This window comes from Sphaeramia orbicularis, unplaced genomic scaffold, assembly GCF_902148855.1.
Source record: "Sphaeramia orbicularis unplaced genomic scaffold, fSphaOr1.1, whole genome shotgun sequence".
In the NCBI taxonomy this organism is placed as follows: domain Eukaryota; kingdom Metazoa; phylum Chordata; class Actinopteri; order Kurtiformes; family Apogonidae; genus Sphaeramia; species Sphaeramia orbicularis.
Genome location: NW_021941604.1, coordinates 214,330 through 231,388, shown reverse-complemented (window position 1 = coordinate 231,388; position 17,059 = coordinate 214,330). Strand labels below are relative to the sequence as shown.

At 38.5% G+C, this 17,059-nt stretch overlaps 1 pseudogene; it reads right to left on the bottom strand.

Annotated features, from left to right (window-relative positions):
* The window catches only part of LOC115416432 (aminopeptidase N-like), a 46,813-nt pseudogene that overhangs the window by 8,574 nt on the left and 21,180 nt on the right, over window positions 1-17,059 (bottom strand).

Here is a 17,059-nt window from a genome sequence, read left to right as displayed (position 1 = left end):
GACTCAGGAAAATATGAAGGAAAACTGTTGTGGCCTCAGGAAGTACACGGGTTCCTCCACTAACCAGAGGGTGGGGGTTTGAATCATGCTCTGTCCAAGTCATGTGCCGTTGTGTCCTTGGGCAAGACACTTCACTCACCTAGCCTCCAGTGCCACTCCCACTGGTGTTTGAATCAAGGTTCTAATAGTTTTGGATTTTTCATTCTAGTTTAGTTTTATTTAGTTTTGACTTTTTTTTCTCTAATTCAGTTCGTTTTAATTCATTTTTACAGCAGGTTTGATAGTTTTTATTAGTTTCATTATTTTCTAAATGCTTAGTTGTAGTTCAGTTGTAGTTTAGTTGTAGTTCAGTTTTAGTTCAGTTGTAGTTCAGTTGTAGTTCAGTTGTAGTTCAGTGGTCTCTTTTCTCTTCTTCTCTGTGCTCCTATTCAAATCAATCCCAGACAGGACTCTGCTGCTTTAGTCTCCATGTTTCCAGGTAGAGTGGGGACCAGAAGACGACTGGAAACCACAAGTGAACACAAGTGACGGAGCAAAAAGTGTCGGATGGTGACAGCACAGAAAATTACTTGAGGGAAATAAATCGATTTTATATCAATCCAACATTGACAAAGACGAAAATGAAGGGAATTTATCCATAATTTTTAGGTTTGTTAGTTTTGTAAACACACAGCACAGTTTCAGTTAGTTATCATTTTTTTCTTTTAATTATAGTTTTTATTAATTTCAATTAACGAAAATGTTTTTATAATTCTAGTTTTTGTCTTTTCGTTACTTTTCGTTAATGATAATAACCTTGGTTTGTAGGTGGAGGGACTGAATATTGGATTAAATGTAAGAGCGCTTTTAGTGCATAGAAAAGGAAAGCGCTTATAAATCCAGCCCTTATTATTATAAATGGTAAACCAAAAAAATCCAGCAACTGTGCAACAAAGTCATTTTATAGTCTTGTTAGTGGAACCCATAAACCTATGTGTCCAATTAGGTGCCTACAGCTCTCTCTAGTATGGAGTCCCCCAAGGCTCCATTTTGGGCCCAATTATTTTAATTTAACATCTGTTACCGTTATGTCCATCATGAGTCCATCCCATCGTTTCCTTCCATTGTTTGGCAGATGTTCTGTAAATCTGTCCATCCTACAGCCTGATCCAGGCCTGTTCTATGACATCATAGATGACATTATTGTACGTTGGCTTTGTGTTGGTGCTGAGGTCCTCATCCCCTTGGGCTTGACCTCTGTTTGAGACCTGGCTCAAGTTGGACTTTGAGGGAACTAGCTCAGTGTGACCTAATGTGACCTCAAATTGTCCTACTTGTACCTTTCTAACCTTTGCACACATGCCCCCCCCCGTCACAAATTTGTTTTTGGAGGGCAGGAACAGATAGTCAATGATCACTTTCCCACAGCTTTATCTAATCTACATGTCCTCCACATATAGGTTCATCATGTTACTTGTAGAATTAAGTATTGAGGTCCAGATTGAGGATGGATTGAGGTCTATGAGTGTGTGTGTGTGTGTGTGTGGGGGGGGGGGTTATATGCCCCCCCAGTTGCAAATTTGTTTTGCAGCAGGTAGTCAAAATAAGGAGAGTGGGGTAAGGTTATTATTGAAAACTAACGAAATGACAAAACTAGAATAGAAAAAACATTTCATTAACTGAAATAAATAAAATCTCTGTTCTTTTTGTTTGTTTGTGAAGCGTCTTTGAGTGTCCAAAAAGCGCTATATAAGTGTGATGTATTATTATTATTTTTATATTTTTATTAATTAAAAGAAAAAACGATAACTAACTGAAAACTGTATTGTGTGCTCACAAGACTAACTAAAACATTTAAAAATGTATGGATAAAATTCCCTTAGTTTTCGTCAATGTTGAATTGATATGAAATCGATTTCTTTTTAATTTATTTTGCTCGAGCAATTTTAGCTAGTGGCACAAATGTCGTACTTGACGGTCCGTCACTTGTGTTCACTTGTGGTTTCCAGTCGTCTTCTGGTCCCCACTCTACCTGGAAACATGGAGACTAAAGCAGCAGAGTCCTGTCTGGGATTGATTTGAATAGGAGCACAGAGAAGAAGAGAAAAGAGACCACTGAACTACAACTGAACTACAACTGAACTACAACTAAACTACAACTGAACTACAACTGAACTACAACTAAACTAAAACTAAAGTACAACTAAACATTTAGAAAAGAACGAAAACTAATAAAAACTAGCAAACCTGCTCTAAAAACTAATTAAAACTAACTGAATTAGAGGGAAAAAAAAGTGAAAACCAAGTAAAACTAAATGATAATGAAAAATCCAAAACTATTATAACCTTGGTGTGGGGCTCACTTTCACTTTGTCACAGATTTATCTACAGAGCTACGTATATAACCCACCACGTCCTTCACACACAGGTCAGTTGCATTACTTGTAGAATTACATACCCCTCCACCCCCCCCCCCACACACACACACACAAACACACACACACATTATTTTTTTCATAGGGGGGTACCAGTAGGCCTTGGTTCAAAAAAGGTTGTCTTAATAACCTGTGAACAGACTAACTTTGCAGCTGTTTCTTCTGGGGTAACCCTGCTCTGCTGCTGTGGATTTCACATTCAACTGTTGTATTTGGGTGGAGAACACGTGTTCTGAGGTCCACCACCAGTACGTCTAATTTACTTGTAAATCTGTTGGAATGAAAATAACTCCAGTAGAAATACTGCCTCTACCTCACACTAAAAGCCTGTGTTACGTTTTTCCTCTTCTATAACTATTAGGCCTGTAACGGTACACGTACCGAACCGTTTCGGTACACACCTGTTCGGTTCGGTACACAGCTGTACCGAAACGGCACAGTATGTTGACAAAAAGACAAAGGAACGAAAGACGTTGTTTGATGCGGAACTTTAAATCTGCGCAAGTTTCACACGGACATATTAAAGGACGCACATAAAAAAACAACAAATATGATGTGAACCTGGAAGGAAGAGACTGAAGACACTCTGTCATCATTACAGTCCAGTTTGGATCAGTTCAGGTTCAGGTGAAAGACGACAACGAGGAAAGAGACGTTAATAAACGGACGTTGTTTACCGCCTCTGAACTACAGTAGTTCTAAAACACTGACACTAGCTCTGTCTGTGTTTCTGTCACGCACGCTGTATAACAGAGGAATAGAAGTCAGAGTTGAACGTTGAAAGTTTATAAAAATAAAGTTTCACTTTCGTTTCATGCCAGCGTTAGTTACGTTAGTTATGGACCGGACCGGACCAACCCCCCCGGCTCCGACCCAAAAATAAAACAAAAAAAAAACAACAAACAAACCATCCCCCAGACAAATCGCACCTTGGACGCGCGTACGCACGCACGCACGCACGCACAGAGGTACACAAAGTGTCCTTAACAGTTTGCTATCTGTACTAAAATAAATCATTTGGTTCAGTTTGTTGTCAGTGTTTCTCTTCAGTTTGTTCAAACAGAATACCAGTTTACCCTCCTGTTAATGTTGCACTTCATGCAGAATTTTTTTGTTTATTTTTCTGCAGAATGTGAACTGACAGAACTGATTAGATTTTTCTTGTTTGTTCAAAACTCCGTCAGGGAAAAGTGCAATACTAATGTTCAAAATACATTTAGTAATATTAATAATTTATTTTATTTTCTAATTGATTTATAGCAGCAGAATTATATTATTCCTGTTTTTCTATATTCTATTGTGTCCAAAAATTGGGGGAAAAAATGTTTTTAAAAATTCATAAATGTATTAAAGACATTTTGGGGGGTTTTCTTTCTTCCCGTACCGAACCGAAAAAAAACGAACCGTGGCTTTGAAAACCGAAAACGTACCAAACCGAAAATTTTGTGTACCATTACAGGCCTAATAACTATATTTACAAACTTCACCAGAAAACTGTAATTCCTTCTAGACGTAGAGAAAACACTGTAACATGTGAGTAAACGGACACAGTGACCTACAGCTGACTGACGTAGTCCCAGTGAGCTCTGATGAAGTTCCACGCCAGCGCCTGCCCGGCCTCATTCTGGGCGATGTAGTTGATAGTGGAAGCCACATCCATCAGTCGTATCTTCTCAGGGTCCAAAGTGTACTCCAGGTATCTGCAAGATAAGACAACTTATGACTGATCCTTCAGCTGCGTGTTTGGGACACACCTTATCACAGGTGTGTCTGTTATTATTATGGACGCCGCTGCGGTTCTATTCCAGGTGTGTTTGTGGGCTTCACCTGTTGAGCAGCCAGATGGTCTTGGTGCAGGACAGAGCTGCACGGAGCTGTTCTTTCTCTGAGCTGATGTTGGAGCTCTGAAACTTGGCCCAAGCAAATTCCCACTCTGTTTTTTCCTCCAACGGCCAAAGCCTGGCAGTAGATGACGGAGCGCAGATTGGGGTGGATTCTACAGCGGACACAAACACAGTTACACTGCAAACGCCTCACTCAGGTTCTGGTTTCTTGGTGAAACTTTATAACTTCTGACCCTAAATTTTCACACCTTTCAGTGACACTATATTATAACAAGTGTTCAGAGAACGCAAACCTCCACCAAGCACCCTGAACGCTGTGCATGTGTGGATCCACTCTTTCTGTTTAAATTCAACAGTTTCCAGGTTGTTCCATACACAGAAACAGTTGAATCTGGTCCCAGTCATGTGTCTGTCCAATTAGATTCAATTCACATCAATATTAGTTGAGTTCTAATTTTAAATGTGTGGGAAATGGGATTTTCAGTGTTCAGTGTAAATGTCCACAGAGTCCACATTCCACAGTGGATGTGGACAATTTAGTTCCAGATACAAGAGATTGTTCTAAGCTACAGGTGGATCCAACTGGAGGAGAATCAGAGTCGTTTGGAATTTTTGATGAATTTTGGAAAATGTCTCAGTGATGACAGATGGAAAACTGTAGATGTTGTGACCTTGCTGTGACCTTGAGCTTTGGCCTACTGGGACCAAAATGGACTGGGCTGGTCCCAGGGCCTAGGCCTATCTGTGGGGAAGATCTGGGAAAGATGGGTGGAAGAGTTTTACACTGAAGATGAGAACAAACAAACAAGCACGCAAACAAACACACACAAAAAGCAAAGTGATCACAATACCTCCTGGCGAAGGTAACTAGCGTGTTGACCCACAGGGAACCACGGGTTCTAGATTATGTCACATGACACCATGGCAACGTGGCCCTATTGTTTATCTGTTGTCATGATGTTGCGGTCTGAAAACGTCACTCCACCTACTGTTCACACTAAGAAGGTCATGTGACACCTTAGAAACGCTACCCCATAGTTCTATGTGTAGGCAACGGGATTTTGGCCATAGCAACATAATTGTAAGGCTATTATATTCCAAAATTACTAATATCTCCCAAATACTAGTCCTATCAACTTGCTATTTTCACTAGTCTGTTCCTGGACCATAAATCCATAAATACGACAAACTGCAGCAGTCAGCTGTGTACAGAGTTAGTGTGATGCCTGAGACACACACACACACACACACACATACACACACAGAGTCCACTGCCCTTTTATAACATAGGTGTTTAGTTTACCCAGTTTTATCCGCTCTACATTTGGAAACTTCAGATGTGCAACTGGTGTCCAGTTTTGATCTTTCACAGGTGACAGATAACATAATACAGTAATATCTTAAGTCACAGCAAAAAACCTGTGGTCTGATGTGGCAAATGAGGGAAGCTGGAAGATGCCATTTTCCCAAAGACAACATGAGGGACATCTCACAGTTTGACTGCTGTCTGTGACTTCACAACCAAAAACAGTTTAGCATGAAATGATGTGCTGGTCCATGCAGGACTAGTTTACCAGTTCCACTGCACATGTGCATGTGTCTGTGCTGAATGTTTTCTGTACATGGTACCTGCCTAATAACCTAAACCAAACCAAACTGTGTACAGTTATTGGCCAGTCCCAACGCATGAAAAGAATGAAAGACATGTAAACACATGCATGTGTGCTGATGTAATGTGTTTATATAATGGATACCCATTTAACCAACACCATTTCAAGAACAGGGATGATAGTTTCCATGGTCACCCCCACTTTTACCTAACTTTTTGAACTCTGAATGCACATTAGCATTAAACCCTGCTAGGTGCCGCTAAGAAGAAAAAAAAAAAAACACTTGCAGAGTAGAGGCCATTAACAATCAACCTCAACAAATACTACAGCAGGGGTATCAAACTCATGTTAGTTCAGTTCCATATTCAGCCTAATATGATCTAAAGTGGGCTGGACCAGTAAATAATATAAATAATAGGATAAGAACTTATGAATAATGTCGACTCCAAAGTTTTCTCTGTTTTTGAGTGACAAAAGTAAGATTCTGTAATGAAAATGTTTACATCTAAGAACTGTACTTGAACATAACATGAACTAATATAAACACCCTGAAAATTGTTAAGAAAAATAAGTGCAATTTTTACAATATTGCACCATAGTTTATCATTTCTGCATGTGCATCACAACTTACAGATCACAGTGGATCGACAAATAAACAAAACATTTAATAACAGGCAGAATATTATTAAAACTCCACAAACTTCTATTAAAACATTTAAGGTTGTTCATGTTTGTTCAGGTTATTTACTTTTTTTTGTAAAAGGCTAGTCTGTAAATGTAAACATTTTTCTATAATTTAAGTGTTTGGGGTTTTTTTTACAGTAAAACAAAGAGAAAAATTTGCAGTTTTCATTATTTATTATGATAGTATTTTACTGGTGTGACCCACTTTAGATTGAATTGACCTAAAATCATTGTAACATCTTTGACTGTTAATATCTTCAGTGTAATTTTTGCATTCCACACATTCATCCCATGGGCCAGATTGGACCCTTCGTCAGGTCGGTTTTGGCCCCTGGGCTGCATGTTTGACACCTGTGTACTATGGGATTAAAAGGATTAGAGTCAAAACTAACAACCCAATTGTGCAACTTCAAAGAGAATTCAAATAGAAAAGGAGAAAAAATGTATGAGCACAATTATGTGCTTCACATGTTAAAAACATTATTTTGAAATCTCAAATTGAGTATATTGAAGTGAGTATATAGTAGAGGTCATACTCAGTGGTGGTGGTGATATTGGGCGTGGGGGTCGTAGGGGTAGCGGTGGTAGTGGTTGTGGTGGTGGTATTGGTGAAGATGGGGATGCTGGTGGTGGTATTGGTGAAGATGCGGGTGGTGGTGGCAGCGGTGGTAGAGGTGGTATTGGTGATGAAGGTGGTGGTGGTATTGGTACTGTTGTTGTTGTTGTTGTTGTTGTTGTTGTTGTCATCGATGGTGCTTTTCATCCAGAGTGCAAACTTGTCTTCAACCATCTCCAAACACTCTGGGAGGTCGTTGGAGCAGGCCACCTGTATGGCATTGATCTGGTTGTACCTGAAGAAAAAAGAGAACTTTCAGTGTCTGTAGTAAATGCATTGGTGTTCACTAATGGTACAAAGGTCTTTCACCATAAGAGTTATGGTGAAAGACCACGACTTTCACCATTTTCATTTACAGCTGAGTATTCTTTTCGTGGTCCACATGTATTTACTATCTCCACTACCCCTTTTCCATCAAGGCAGATTTAAGACAGGTTCAGAACTGGTGGTTTCCCTTCAATTCAGTTTTGGTTTTTGACAATCTAATGCCGCATTTCCACTACATGGAACCGGCTCGACTCGACTCTGGTACCAGGTCCTATTCCTGGAGACCGTTTCCATTACAGGATACTACTGACTTTACAGCACCTGGTCGTCATAGCGATGCGGCGCGTTACTTCCGTGTCGTCTGCCCAGAGTTGCTGATAAACTTGTTTGTTGCGAGTTGTCTCGTCAAACTCATGCTGAATCTCCTCCGACCATGGTGTAGTTTTGGGCTGTCATCATGTGGATTAACCTACCGCTATATTTACTGTCCACTTCCGCATCTGTTTTTTGTGAAATGGCAGGTCACAGAGAAAACTCTCCAACCAATCAGTGGTCTGCAGTGTTTACACGTTACCTTTTAGTATCTGGTCACCAGTCCTGGAACCTCAGCAGAGGTGATACCAAAAAACTAGTACCAGGTACCAGATTCCAGGCCCTTTTTCGTAATGGAACGCAAAAAGGACGAGTCGAGTTGAGTCGAGCCGGTACCAGGTAGTGGAAACATGGCATAAGAACCAAACCTCAGCCAGGAACCCACTTTTCCAGAGGGGGTACCAGCACTTTACTGGGCTAGAACCAAAACCTGTTTACATCATGGGAGTAAGACTATCATGACCAACACGACCAACAAGAACGGTGACCACCATTTAAAATTAAGGAAATAACACAGAGCAACGTTTGATCCGAAAGACAAATACAGGGCTTCAGTATGACTGTGTTATTGTAGAAGTAGTGACCTGCTGACATAAACTGGATTGGTCCGTTTGTGGTAGTTCCTGGTGCAGTACCATAGCACTGAGGGCCCAGTCGATTTAACTGTTAACTAGCATATGTATGTGGGTTATCACTGTAGCCCAGGGATGTCCAACCCCAGTCCCAAACAAACATTAATGTTAGAGGACATTTAGTCTATATAATGTCTATTATTGTGGACCGAGGCAGTAAATCCAGGTGTAGATTACTGCACAAAGGGAGTCATGGATTTTCCTTGGTCAGGATCTGTCCAGTCAGTCCAGCTGTGATTCACAAGGAGGACAATTAATACTGAACAAACAAGAACTGAAACTATGAATTATGAAAGAGCTGCAGCATCTGAAACTGACCACAATGAACATTTGACAGATAAACAGAGCCACAGTGCTGCAGTTTCAGATTCACAGTTTGTCATGTCTTGCTGCAGCATGCTGATGCTAATGCTTATGTGGTTTTTCATACCATTGTCATTAGCCTGTCTACCAGCATTTATAGAGCTACAGCACACTGGGCCATAGTAATGTGGTCTGTGGTAGGAAAGCAAGTCCATACGTTCAACTAATTTCAACCAAAGACCAGTATCAGACTGGAACTAGCTATTTGTGTTGTTGGGCAAAGAGTATATCGTCACCTCCTAGATACCACCATCGTCTCTTTTCTGCTTGATCCTGACAATGTAGAAGAGAGTGAGTTTGTCAATTGATTTATTAAAACCAGCTGACTGTAATGAATTACTTGTCAAACTCAGTTTCTACAGTTTCTGTCCACAAACAAATGTATAAGCTGATGAAGTAAGGCTCACCCACTGGGACCTTTGGACCACATAATGGATTTATAAACAGTCATCGATTCATGAGAATGAACTGAGGGGAATTCCTCAGAAGTGTTTCCTTACTGTAAAGAGTGTTCCTTTGGGACTCTTGAATTGTCTGTGTCATTCTTGAAGAAGTTGTAAAGCTCTTTCACCTGTTCCCGTAGGTACGCCTGCAGGAAAAGACAGCTTCAAAGCTGGGATTGAGGAACAGCTGCAGCAAAATAACATCCTTATTGCATGTACTGTGATGAGACTTTGAACTTTTACACTGGCAATCACTTTTATGGGTGCACCTTCCCAGTCCACTGCAGATCAGTTTACTGTCGCAGATAACATAATAAAATAAGTAAAGTTGAACTTCCTGACAACATCAGTTAACTGATGCATACCTGCATGGGTCCATACACCTCGGAGCGGTCAAACATGAGGACAAAGTATCTCAGATTCCTAACAGCTGATTCCCATGGAAGGAACTCTTTCTCATTACTAAGGAACTGGGTGAAATTCAGAGCCAAAGTCACATCAACCATCTTCGCCCTGTGGAAACAGCACAGATTAGATCTGGAAAGTTCACGGCCAGAGATGGTGACAACTGTCCCACAATGACTTTTTTCATATAAAGGCACACATGGTGATGACAGAACTGGAAAAAAGTAAGAGAAGTCTGAAGCACAGGTCACCTGGCCAAGTTGAATGTATCATCAATGAGCTGCCCTCGGTTTATCACTGGAATCATCTGGAAAATAACAGAAAAATTAACACAAGCGTTAGATTTCAGCTGACAAAGATGCTAAATATCTAATATATTTGGTCTCAGAAAACACCCCACATCCTTGTAGTTAAACACAGAAATGGAACTAAACTAATCAAAGACATTCAAATTCAGATGATCCAAGCAAACAACCAAAATTACAATAAAATAAAATAAAAATAAATAAGACCTATTAAATGAAAGTAAATATAAGAAAAGAAAGCATGAACAGAATATCATACATACTGTCCGCCCAAATAATACCAATAACAAATCCACACAACATCAGTTGTTTGTTTGTTTGTTTTTTTTCTCTCTCTTCTGCCCAGTTTTACTCAGTTCTGGTTGTAGTTATTATTACCATTGTCATTATCTCCATGGTTGTTACTGTTGGTATTGCTGACATTTTCTTGTGACGGTCTTCGCCACCTTCTTCTTTCTTGCCCCCCCCCCCCCCCCCCATGTCAGGTCCGGCATAGAAATGTGGTTCAACAAAACTCAGAATAAAGTCAGTAGAATATCAAGGGGAGCCTCATATACTATGAAGTTTTCCTTGGCAAAGCAAATCCGTTCAGCACCATAAGGAGACAGACTACCATTCTGCTGTTAGGATGATGGACAAGACAAGCTAAATAAAGAAATAAAGAAATAAAGCAGATTATCTTTGGGTTTGTTGTTTTGATTGAACAGCCATTGCAGTGAAGCAGTAATTAGCCTAGCTTTGTAATCGACATTTCGCATTTAATCTTGTGTTTTTAATATTTATGTAGTCTTTTCATTAGTTATTTATTCATCTGAGGGTGGTGCAAAGAGATACGATTAAATATTAAAGCTCATATCTTAACCCTTATGCCCTCCTCAAATTTATTACCCTCTGGTAGGGCTGCACGATTTTGGCAAAAAAAAAAATCCAGATTTTTTCCTCTAAAAACTCGATTTTCGATTTCTATTTCGATTTTTGGGTATAACTAGAAAAGACAACAGAAGTCAGCATGTCGTTTTCATGAGCAGCCCACAATGCAGCCCACTGCTCTGACCTCAAAGCTGTGATGGGATCACGTGATGAACCCACAGTTTTGTTTTGTTTTTTCTCTTCATTAAATCTTTAAAATGAAGTAGAGTATACAAACAATGTATACAACAAGAAAATAACATAAGTTTGTCAGGGGAATACACTATAATAAAATGTCCAAATCAGAGCAAATACTTATGTTTTTTATAGCCTTTTTGTTTCCACATTTATCTAACAGCTTTAAATAAAGTTCAACATCTTACAAAATATAATAATATTTGGTTTTGTGTTAAAGAACTTACATTTGTGAATGAAAAATTAGGCAAGTAAGAGGACTAAATTAATTATTAAAAAAAAAAAAAGTTTTTTTTTTTTTTTTCCCCCCTTTTCTGGGTATCTGGGCCCACAGCAGTGACACCAGTGTCAGTCAGTGACAGGCATCAGTCGTGTGTGCGTGGACCAGGTTAATATGAGTGATCCACATGTGGTTCTATTTAAACTGGGGGATCCGTGCGTGGAACAGACCGACCCAGGACACACTGGAGGGATTCTATCCTGGAGCTGGTGCATGTGTGTGGGCACAGGGCTGTGTGGGCTCCTCTGCTGAGGATGATGACCCTGAGACCCAGACCCGGTTCAGAAGAAGACAGTACGGTACGGATCCGGGACAAGGGAAGATGAGTGATCCCCATCTCGCTATATTTCAATTGCGGGATCCGTGCGTGAAGCCACGGCTTATATTGCTATAAGTACTGCGGGCTCATGAACAGATTTAACGTCCGTGGTCATTACACGGACTTCTGTGACAGACCGCTGTCACAGGAAGAGCCTACGGAGGCGCGCGGCCCGGAGCAGAAGAAAGATGAAATCGATTTTACGATTTCCCTTTTTTAAAAATCGTCCTAATTAAAAAATCCGATTTCGATTTAAAATCGATTAATCGTGCAGCCCTACCCTCTGGTACATTCGAGACAAAAATGTACACGTACAAAAGATTGTAAAAGGGCGGATACTAAAAGACCAGTCATGATTATTTGTGAGCATCTCAGAGGCAGTGTTTTCACATCTAATCTGTTGGCAAAAGCATGTCATTATCTTAAGTTCCTGTAATTATATACATGTGTGATATGTTGTCTATAGTGTAATTTCAGGGTTAGGGTTAGCTCCAAGATGCTCATGGATGATCACAACTTTTAGTATGTGCTGTACAAAACACATGTAAAAGTATAAGACACTGAATTTTTAAAAAAATTTAACCAAACAGAAAAGTTCTTGCCAAAATTCATGCTACAAGCTGTCACACAGCCAAAATGATCACCAAATGGAAAAAAGTAAAAAAAAAAAAAAAAAGTAAAAATGCTGAGGAATGTCATAAGGGTGAAGTATTTAAGGTGCTGACAGTTCCTCCTGAAGGCAACACTCAAAGGTAGGATGAAGACAAATGCTGCATTTCCACTACATCACAGGTGTCAAACTCCGGTCCTCGAGGGCCGGTTTCCTGCATGTTTTAGATGTTTCCTCTTCCAGCACACCTGACGGTCGTTATCAGGCTTCTGCAGAGTTGGATGATAGGCTTATCATTTGAATCAGGTGTGTTGGAAGAGGGAAACATCTAAAACATGCAGGATACCGGCCCTTGAGGATCTGAGTTTGACACCCCTGCACTACATGGAACCGGCTCGACTCCACTCTGGTACCAGGTCCTATTCCAGACCGTTTCCATTCCAGGATCCTACCGACTTTCCAGTACCTGGTTGTCATAGTGATGCGGCGCGTTATTTCCGTGTCGTCTGTTCAGAGGGTCGCTGATAAACTCGCTCATTGCGTGATGTCTCGTCTGAATTTTTAACGCCGGCCACCAAAGACTGAATCTCTTCGACAAACCATGGTGTAGTTTTGGGCTGTTATCATGTGGATTAATGTACCGACAGATTTACTGTCCACTTCCACATCTGTTTTTGTAAAACGGCGGGTCGCAGAGAAAACTGTCTGACCAATCAGTGGTCTGCAGTGTTTACACGTCACAGTTTAGTATCGCTTGGAACCTCAGCAGAGGTGATACCAAAAAACTAGTACCAGGTACCAGATTCCAGGTCCTTTTTCGTAATGGAAACGCAAAAAGGCCGAGTCAAGTCGAGTCCAGCCAGTACCATGTAGATCAGGGCTGTCAAACTCATGTTAGTTCAGTTCCACATTCAGCTAAATTAGATCTGCAGTGGACCGAACCAGTAAAATAATAACAGAATAATATAGAAATAATGTCAACTCAAAATTTTTCTCTAGGTTTTAGAGCAAAAAAAGTAAATTTACATTATGAAAAGGTTTACATCTACAAACTATCCTTTCAAAAGATGTGAATAACATGAACAAACTGAAAAAATCTGTGTAATTTTAACACTATTCTGCCTCAGTTTATCATTTCCACATGTACATTATAACTGACAGATCACAGTGGATCTACAAACACACAAAACTTTTAATAACAGACAGAATATTGTTCAAATTCTACTTACTTCTCTTATGACATTTCAGGTTGTTCATATTTGTTCAGGTTATTCACATTTTTTGCAAAATTATACTTTGTTTTAGTGTAAATACATGAAAATATTTACATTTACAAAGAGAAACATTTGGAGTTGTCATTCTATGTTATTCTGATAGTATTTGACTGGTCCTGCCCACTTGAGAGTGAATTGGTCTAAATGTGGAACCTGAACTAAAGGATTGTTCATATCTTAGTGTAATTTTTTGCATTTAACAAATTCATCCCAAGGCCTGGACTGGACCCTTTGACGGGCTGGATTTGGCCCCCAGGCCGCATGTTTGACACCTGTGACGTAGTGGAAATGCGGCAAAAGCTAGCATAGAGATAGAAGTCAAACACAATCCATCTTATAAACGACAATAATCTTAAACTGACAGTAGAGGTTAGGAAAAATGCTTTGGTATGACGCGTGGTTGCCTGACCAAAGCTAATGGCAGTCAGTCAAATACCTGTTTGACCTGTGTTGCTGTCTGTAGCAATTTTTGTTGCAGTTGCAAACCCCAATCCCTCTTGTTGTGAACTGTAAGTGCCTTCCACTATGCCATCACAGCCAGGCAGCGTTTTGATGAAGACATACATAAAATTCTCTAATCTGACACTGGCACCGCCAGAGGTCCAAGAGGTCTAGACCTGCACGTGGATGCAATGATTAGCTTTAATGGCTAATCTGTGCGATCTTAGGCAGCACAGTGGCATAGTGGTTAGCACCCCGCCATTAAAAACAGGTACATAAAGGTTAATTCTACTGTCCGTGTCTTTGACCATGGTTCTGATGAAGGTCTGGAGTTGGTACCAAAGCACCTTCGATGGCAGCTCACCGCTCCTAATGAGTGTATGCTATGTGCTAATGCTAATGCTCGGTACTGTGTGTGTTGTGTTTGAATGGTTCAAATGCAGAGACTGAATTTCCCTATGGCGATCATATGACAAGTTAGCCTTTAATCTGTGTTTAGCCATTAGTCTTATTGTTTGATTTGTCTGGGGTCGTAGAAGTAAAGCAGCAACATGAAGTCCATATCGAAGTATGTCAGATGTTTCATGAGTGGGCATGATTACCTTTGGCTTTGGTACATACATTTGTCTCTAAACAGTATTAACATTTTGAAGGTTAGCATCATTCTGCTATGTCTCAACCACATTTTGTGCAAAGATATTCTCGTGACAAACTGATGAACCAACCTATGTTCCGATTGTTTGAGTCATATTCGCAAGGTTCTAGATTTTACCGGTGAAAATGAACTTCATCAGGTTATTTCTTCTTCCTTTGGCCAGTTCCTCTTCAGATCATTAGGTTCAAATTGATTAGATTAGATTAGATTCCTTTTGTCATTGCAAATAAATGCAACGAAATTTTAAAGCACAAGGGAAAAACGGGACCCATAAAAAAGTGTAAGAACAAGAACTACTAAAGAATAAATTGGGTTTTGAGCCATTTGGGTTTAAAAACTTGACTGTGTTGCCAACAAAATTGCTGCAATATTTACTCATCAAATGTTTAACATGAGCTAACACAAGTTGCTTTTCCACTGACCCTCAAAATGCGCTTATATAACTTACGCATAAAAATTTGCCTAATGGAAAATGACAATTTCGCCAAAACTCTTGTTTTCTGATGAAAAGTTTTTGTTCTGGCAAGAGGTGGTTTTTCAGGTGTAGCAAAATTGGTATATGACACAAAACTGTAATGGAAAGACATTTTTGTGCAACTAGAGTTATGTGAACAAAACAAACAGATGTGGATGGATGTTAGAACAAGAGAAGAAGAGTTGAACTCAAACATGTGTGTATGTGTGGACACAGCAGGAAACCACATCAGATTAGAATTTAGGAGGAGATAGAGGAGGAAGCAGCATTCTAGACCCAAACCAACACACAACAACAAACACAGACAGAGATTTGGTTCATTTTGTTGATTATTTTGTTAATTTTGTAGATTTTTTTTTTTTTTTTTGGGTTAATTTTATTGATTATTTTGTTTATTTTGTTTATTTTGTTGATTATTTTGTTCATTTTGTAGATTTTTTTGGGTTAATTTTATTGATTATTTTGTTTATTTTGATTATTTTGTTTATTTGTTGATTATTTTGTTTTTGTTTGTTTGTTTATTTTGTTTATTTTGTTGATTATTTTGTTCATTTTGTAGATTTTTTTGGTTAATTTTATTGATTATTTTGTTTATTTTGATTTTTTTATTTTGTTGATTATTTTGTTTATTTTGATTATTTTGTTTGTTTATTTTGTTGATTATTTTGTTCATTTTATAGATTTTTTTTTTTTTTTTTGGTTCATTTTATTGATTATTTTGTTTATTTTGTTGATTATTTTGTTCATTTTGTAGATTTTTTTGGGTTAATTTTATTGATTATTTTGTTTATTTTGATTATTTTGTTTATTTTGTTGATTATTTTGTTTTTTGTTTGTTTGTTTATTTTGTTTATTTTGTTGATTATTTTGTTCATTTTGTAGATTTTTTTTGGTTAATTTTATTGATTATTTTGTTTATTTTGATTTTTTATTTTGTTGATTATTTTGTTTATTTTGATTATTTTGTTTGTTTATTTTGTTGATTTTGTTGATTATTTTGTTCATTTTATAGATTTTTTTTTTTTTTTTTGGTTCATTTTATTGATTATTTTGTTTATTTTGTTGATTATTTTGTTCATTTTGTAGATTTTTTTTTTTTTTTGGTTCATTTTATTGATTATTTTGTTTATTTTGTTGATTATTTTGTTCATTTTGTAGATTTTTTTTTTTTTTTTGGTTCATTTTATTGATTATTTTGTTTATTTTGTTGATTATTTTGTTCATTTTGTAGATTTTTTGGTTCATTTTGTTGATTATTGGTTCTTTTTTTCATTTTTCATTTTTGGTTCTTTTGTTTATTTTTGTTGACAGATGTGTGTGTATGTGTGGACACAGCAGGAAACTACATCAGTTTAGAATTTTGTAGCAGATAGAGGAGGAACCAGCATTCTAGATTCAAAACAACACAGATTTATGTTCCTGTTTATGGAAGGACTGACACTGACATCTACCACAAGAAAGAAACTAATCAGCACATTTGGGATTGAATGGACAAACCAACATTACACACTTCTGTTTTTTCGACATTTAGTAAACATCGGTAAAGTTTAGCGCAGATGTCCAATGGAAAAGCGAGTACAGAGACAGATGTTTTGTGCTCAGTTCCATGTTTTGCCTTCATTTTTTTGCTCAGTACTCACATTAGGGTTTGTTGCCAGTTGATCCAGGAGGCGTCGCCAGTTGTCTGGGTCATAATTGACTCTGTAGTATCCAGTACTGTTCACGTTTACCAGGATCCACTCTCCTTCTTTGGACCTGAAATCTTCTCTTCGTCCTGTTTGAAGTACAGACATTGGTGGAAGATCATTTGTACAATTAAAGACGACAAACCACCGGAAAGGAGACTCTAAAGCTAAGACTAGATCATTCAATGCTACTTCATTTGGTCCGTTTAAAATGGACCAGAGTTTGTGTCCCTGGAAAGTCTGGACTTTTTTATAGGTGTG